The following is a 7,502-nucleotide window of genomic DNA, read 5'->3' as shown; positions in this document are numbered from 1 at the left end:
TGAGGCCATCTTGGAGTCACTGGAGGTGATCCTGGAATGGATCCCAGCTGGTGGATCCCAAAGTTCTGCTGTGAAACTTTAACATCCACGTGGGTAATGATGGAGACACCTGGAGAGGCATGATTGGCAGGAATAACCTCCCTGATCTGAGTGGTATTTTGTTATTAGACTTCTGTGTTAGACATGGTTTGCCCATAATAAACACTATGTTCGAACTTAAGGTGGCTCATAAGAGTACCTGATACCAGAGCATCTTAAGTCAAAGCTCTATGATTGATTTCATAATCGTATCATCAGATTTGCAGCAGTATGTTCTGGACACTCAGGTGAAGAGAGCGGCAGAGCTGTCAACTATTATCACCTGGTGGTGAAATGGGTGAAATGGTGGGGGAGGTGCCTGGACAGACCTAGAAAGCCCAAGTGAGAACTGAGGGTAGCCTGAGAACAGGGAGAGGCCACTGTCCAAAAGACTTTCAACTCCATCTTCTGAAAGAGCTTTTCCTGCATTCCTGGGGAGGCCAAGGACATAAATTCTGAATAGACCTTGTTCAAAGCCTCCATTGTGGAAGTGGCTACAAAGAGTTGTGGTCTGAAGGCCATAGGTGCCTCTCAAGGTGGCAACCCAAAGTCCCAATGGTGGTCACCAGAGGTTAGGGATGCCATCAGGCTGAAAAGGAGGCCTTCCATGTATGGTTAGCATAGGAGACTCCTGAAGCAGCAGAGAGGTATCAACAGGCCAAAAAGGCTGTGGCCTTGGTGGTCAAGGAAGAAAAAACCTGGATGTGGGAGGAGTTCAGAGAAACCATTTAAAATGATTATTGATCAGGCTCAAAGAGGTTCTGGCAAATCATCAGGCGACTCAAAAAGGGAAGACAGAGTTTAACCCAGGTTGTTCTCAGCAAGGGTGGAGAAGTTACCTGGTAGTGGAAGGAACACTTTGAGGAGCTCCTGAACCCAATGAACATGCCCTCTGTGGAGCAGACAGTGCCAGAAGCTGATGGGGGATCAATGGCCATTTCCCTGAGGGAGGTCACTGACGTAGTTAAGTATCTCCTCAGTGGCAAGGCCCCAGGGGCAGATGAGATCTGTCCAGGAATGCTTTAGGGTCTGGACATTGTTGGACTGTCATGGCTGCCACACCTGTTCATTGCTGCATGGTCACTGGAAGCTGTGTCTCTGAAGTGGCAGACCAGGGTGGTGGTTCACATTTTTGAGTGTGCTAGCATTCTCAGAAAACATCAGCACCATTTCCAGGGGCTGGGCTTTGACTCCTATCCTGCTTGTGGTTTTCATGGACAGGATATCAAGGTGCAGTTGGGGATGGGGGTCCAGTATGGTGACCTTGGAATCGTTTCACTGCTTTTTGCAGTGGTCCTGTTGGCTTCATCATCCTGAAAGCTCAAATGTGCATTGGGATAGTGTGTGATCAAGTGTGCAGTGGCATGTATAAGGACCAGAACCTCCAGATCTGAGCTCATGGTTCTCAGTAGAAAAAGGTGGACTGTCTTCTCCAAGTAGGAGGTAAGTTACTGTCTCAAGTGAAGGAGTTTAAATACCTCAGGGTCTTGTTCATGAAAGAGGGGAAAAGGGATGGTGAGATCGACAGATGGATTGGGGTAGCAAGTGCAGCTAAACTAATCTGTAGTGGGGAAGAAAGAGCTGGGTCAGAAGGCAAAGCTCTCGATTTTCAAGTCGATCTACGTACCTACCCTCACCTATGATCATGAGCTTTGGGTAATGATTGAAAGAATGAGATTGCGGGCACAAGCAGTCGAAATGAGCTTTCTCTGTAGAGTGGTTGGGCTCTACCTTAGAGAGAGGGTGAGAAGCACCAACATCCAGGAGAGGCTCTGAGTAGAGCCACTGACCCTGCCCATCAAGAGGAGCCAACTGAGGTGGTTTGAGCATCTGATATAGATGCCTCCTGAATGCCTCCCTGTGGCTGTTTTACGAACATGACCAGCTGGTAGGAGACCCTGGGGAAGACCCATTGGTCGCTGGGAGGATTATTATCTCCCAGATTGTCTACAATGCCTTGGGATACCACAATATGAGTTGGAAAGTGTGGCTTGGAAAAAGGACAATTAGATCTCACTGCTAAGACTGTTGCCCCCAGGACCCAGCTTCAGATAAGCAGTGGAAAATGAATGAACGAATGAATAAATGAATGCTTTCTAATCAAAAAATCAGTGAGGTTGGTGAGGAGATATAAAAGATGTAAACTCTACTGGCTGCTAGAGGTCACAAAAGCAAATCTATAGGACAGTGTTGTTCCTCCAACAGAGCAGTTTTAAGACCTTAACAACAGAAGACTCTGGGGTTCAATAACAGGAACCACTACAGGGTGGCCTTGCTCTGCCACTGAAAGATGGAAGTTAGCAGACTAAACAGAGATCAGGACATGAAAAAAAAAATTGCAAATTTTAACCAGAAAAGAGGTGAAAACCAGAAAGTTAAAAAAGAAAGCCAACACATTTTTGCCCAGTACGTTATCCAAGAAAGAAAGTCAAAAATACTAAGAGAAAAATCCAATAACCACAAGTTGTAAAACACGAAATTAGTACGAGTAGAGGTTTAGGATGAATCCACAAACTTGGACACATAAGATAGTGTGCCACCATCCTGCAACCATGAGGATCCTCACTGTGCAGCGGGTCTAGTGTAGTTGGTTAAAGTTTAGAATTATATGCACTAATGAGGATCTTGGAATAAGTACTAGGAAGACTAAATACTTCCAGTTACAGTAGGCAGCCAGATTTAAAATATCTTCTAGTCAACCTATTAATATGGTGAGCCAGCTGAAGAGGGTCAGGGTAGCAATCAGTAACAAATATGAGACTTAAGAATCAGAAGTTCAAATGATTTAATTACCACAAAGCTAAAGTGCTACTGGTCAATAACTATTAAAACAAAAGTATCCTATCTTTTTTGGACTGTTATAACCCTTGATATTTACAACAGACAAAAATTCCTCAATTGTCAAATGCTGATTAAAAATAAATCCAGATATTCTCTTGACACAAAATTGTTTCAGTGTTCAGACATTATCTGGGCAGGCTGTGACACTATTGTCTAGAAAAAACTGTTTTCACAATTTATTGATATTTATTTTGTTGGATTCCTTTATTTTGTTGGATTTTTTTTATTTTGTTAGTATTTTGTTTTTAATGGAATTTCATTGTTGTGCTGTCAAGTTATGGGCATCATTTTCATGGAGTTGAATAACAATAAATGCAAATGTTTCTGAACAAAGTCTCATTTTGTTTTGTTTTTACTTTATAAGATTAAGCATCCGGGATTACTGGACTGAACAGAAGTTCCCACAGTGTTTTTTTTTATGTTTTGTTTTTTTACTTGTTTACGCTGACCATCTTAAAAAGAGCAGTGACTGTTACGGCCTTTTAAGGAGGGCAGTTCATGCTGAATGATGGCTGACTTGTCCTTCTAAGATGACCTGTATCATGCTTGGTGACAGCTGTACTGTTCTCTTGACAAAGCTAGCTTAATAATAGTGGCTTCAGTGTTCCTGTTAAGCTGGTGAGATCAATGTTGAGGGCCTAATAAAAATTAACCATGTATTTAGAATCAGAGCAGATGTTTCTGTCTAGATAAAAGACAGACATTTTCTTATCTCTTTCTCTTGGACCATATACAGTACATAAAAGGTGGCAACATTTGTCTTATTTCTATCATTTTGGCCACCCAGGTAAAACACAGAGGCTGTCTTGACTTTTTGCACTCAGCCTACAAGGTGACCATTACCTCATTTTAAAACATTGTGTATGTTTCCTCAAGGTGAATTTGAACTGCCTCGGATAAATAATTTACTGATTCTGTAAAGTTCAACAGTTAATGATGCCTTCTTTTGTTCTAGTCAAAGATTTTGTTAAATATTTAAATATTTATTCTTTGGCACACTAAAGTGCAATCTACCACCCAAATGGTAGAACTGTTTGTTTTTTATTTTCCTGCCTAAGTGGATGATGACACAGATAGTTGTACTTCCAATTTATATGTGTCTTTCATGCTTAGAAATAAAGACCGTTGAGGAGTATTCGAGTTGTAAAAGAGAGAGATCACTAGATGGAAATCCATAAACAGAGCCCTAAGTTGTGGTGGAGCACCTGTCAAACCTGTAGAAGAATTTGTGGATGGATTGCTAAGTAGAGACAGATTTTGTAATATTTTGCACACCTTTCTAGGCACAATCCCAGTGTAGGGTGTGATCTCCAGCATGGTTTTCTTTCTAGATTTCCAAAGCAAGCAAATATTTCGCATTTTTTTACCCTGACATATTTATATAGCTTTAAAGCAGCTTGTGTTTCTTTCATTTTTTTGAAACTGACATATGAAGTTTCTGTTTCTGTGTTGCTTTCAACAATGGCTTCTCTGAACATTGCCTAGTGTGCAGAGTCCAAGATATCCAGTAATTTTTACACAGGCTTACTAGCCTACTATCCTACAACTACACAAAAAAACTTATTTGTGCCTGCCAGATAAATCCACTTCTCATTCTTAATGTTTTTCATAACTGATGCATTGGTCATACACCAATCAGCCACAACTTTAAAACCACCTGCTTAAAATTATGTTGGTCCCTCTCGTACCACTAAAACCACTCTGACCTGTCAAGTCACGGACTCCATAAGACCTATGAAAGTGTCCTGGGGCATTTGGGATGAAAACCTTAACAGCAGATCCTTTAAGTCCTGTAAGTTGTGAGGTGGGGCCTCCATGGATCATACTTGTTTCACCAGCACATCCAAAAGATGCTTGATCGGACTGAGATCTGGGAAATCTGGAAACCATGTCAAGAACTCAAACTCTTTGTCACGTTCCTCAAACCATTCCTAAACAACATTTGCAGCGTGGCAAGGTAAATTATCCTTCTGAAAGAAATACTATAGCCAAAAAGGGGTACATGTTGTCTGCAACAATCTTTAGGCTCCATGGTTTCCCAGTAGAACATTGCCCAGAGTATCACACTGCCACAGCTGGCTTGCCTTCTTCAAAAAGAGCATCCTGCTTCGATCTCTTCCCCAGGTAAATGACACAGACACACCTGGTCATCCACATGATCTAAAAGACAATGTGATTAATCAGATCAGGCCACCCTTCTTCTATTGTTCCATGGTCCAGTTCTGATTGCTCACGTGCCCATTGTAGGCACTTTCAGTGGTGGACAGGGGTCAGCATGGGCACTCTGATCGGTCTGTGACTATTAAGCCCCATACACAGCAAGCTGCTATACACTGTGCATTCTGACACTTTTCTCTCATGGCCAGCATTTTTTACAACAATTTGTGGTACAGTAGCTGTTCTTTGGGTTCGGGCCAGAGGGGCTAGCCTTCACTCCCCATGTTTATCAATGAGCCTTGGTTGCCCATGACTCTTTCGATAGATCTTTGCTTGTCCTTCCTTGGACCAGTTTTGGTGGGAACTAACTGCTAACACCTCACAAAATCTGCTGTTTTAGAGATGCTCTGAGCCAGTCCTCTAGTCGTCACAATATAACCCTTGTCAAAGTTCCTCAGATCATTACAGGTGCACATTTGCCTGATTCCAACATATCACTTTCAAGAACTGACTGTTCACTTGCTGCTTAATATATCTCATCCCTCAATGTTATTCACTTCACCTGTCAATGGTTTTAATACTGTGTTACAAACAAAATATCAATTAAATTATACTACTGATAAAAAAGCTTAATTTTTTCACATAATAAGACAATATACCCAAAAAAAAGGTGACCTGGTCTGTTGTACAAGTTTTTGCAGGGTGATCCCAAAAGTAATATTCTCATGTGGTGACTTCTCTTCTCGAAGTAGGTTTTAACATATAAACACATACAAATGGACAAGGTTTGCTCTGCAAAGGTCCATTAACTTTGAGTGCTTGGCTGGCACAAAGGCCAATTAACGCCACTACATGAGTAAGTCGTTGACTGCATTTTGACCTTTGAGAGCTAATATGGAGAACACAATAGCAGTCCAATTAGAGCTCACCAAAAATTCAGCCTAAAGAAATATGAGTTCATTGCACAGTACCAACAGGAAGGAAACAACAAGGTCATGATTAAATTATTTACATAGTAACAATTCGTTTGCATATTTAAATCAACTAAAATCACAGGAAGACTGTGAAAGACTATAAAAAATCTTACACAGAGGGTTAGGAAGCACTGTGGTAATCAGATCTCAGTAACATATTGCACTGGGAATTATAGGGGATGCAACTGCCTTCTTATAAATGTGATACAGCTTTTTGTTGAACTTTAAACTATATATAACCCAAAGTAGGTATTTAAATTATAGTCTTGATATTTGTAAATGATTTATTAGAACAATTTCAGTATTTTGAGTTTATGAATCGAGACATTTTTTTTAAAGCAATAACATCAGAAAACAAATTACTCAAATATGATTAACACGGTTTAAAAGAAATTCAATTATGGTAAAGTGTTAAACACCTGCCTGTACTCTATAAAGTGTTTTTTCCCTTCTTTTTACTAAGTATTTTATTGATTTTTGCACTGTCTAGATGTCCTAATTTAAATCTGTCTCTCAAGAGCTCTAAGCAATAAGTCAATGATAGAAAACTAATCATTAGCCTCTATAATTTCTTAAGGACAGGGACATTATTTTTGCATTCCTTGTCTGTCGGTTGCTCTTTTGTTTTCTGTATTCCTCATTTTCTCATTAAGCTTAATTGCAATTAACACATTCATTTTGAATTAAAGGGCACATAACACAGTTTAACAACTATTTAGAGAAAAACTTAAAATTAAATGAGAAATATTTATCAAATGGCAATTTAATATGACAATGATTGCAATACACCGAGTTGAAGATCCACCTTAATAAAATGATAAATGCCTGTACGTCTGTGTGTCATTCCAGTTGCTATGTCTCTTGTCATTCCAACAGATGGTGGATCACAAACATGAGTAGTAATGAAAAGCATTGCATTTGCCATTTCAACACGTGGTACATCACAAACATTAATACTGATTTTAATGAATTCAATACCAAATGGCAGAGAAGAGAGACATATGCATTACATTTGTCATTCGAACAGGTGGATACATTCTGTTGGAATGAGAAATGCAATGCATTTTATTACTTCATGTATTACAAATTACATTCCAATAGATGGTGTACTGCAAACATTAACACTGAGGTCTACATTGATTACTTACATCTCAAACCATCTTAGATTGGTAACACATCTAGTACTTAGATAAAGCTGCACTGCATGTTATTCTGCATGGTAAATAAGGCTGCAGCAAATCAAAAGACATTTTGACAGAAACTTGATTCCCTACCATTCTCCTTTCCACAACAAATGCATGAAACCAATGTTGTTTTGCTAAATTCTATAGAGTTGCCAAAGATAAAATAGTGAAATTTTTTGTACAATTTAATTTTTTTATATAAATACATGAAAAAAAAATGAAAGCACATATTATGATTTGAGGTTTGAGGACTGGAGCCTATCCCAAA

Source organism: Erpetoichthys calabaricus, chromosome 9 (assembly GCF_900747795.2).
Source record: "Erpetoichthys calabaricus chromosome 9, fErpCal1.3, whole genome shotgun sequence".
NCBI classification, from domain to species: Eukaryota; Metazoa; Chordata; class Cladistia; order Polypteriformes; family Polypteridae; genus Erpetoichthys; species Erpetoichthys calabaricus.
Note: the sequence above shows the minus strand (reverse complement) of the source record.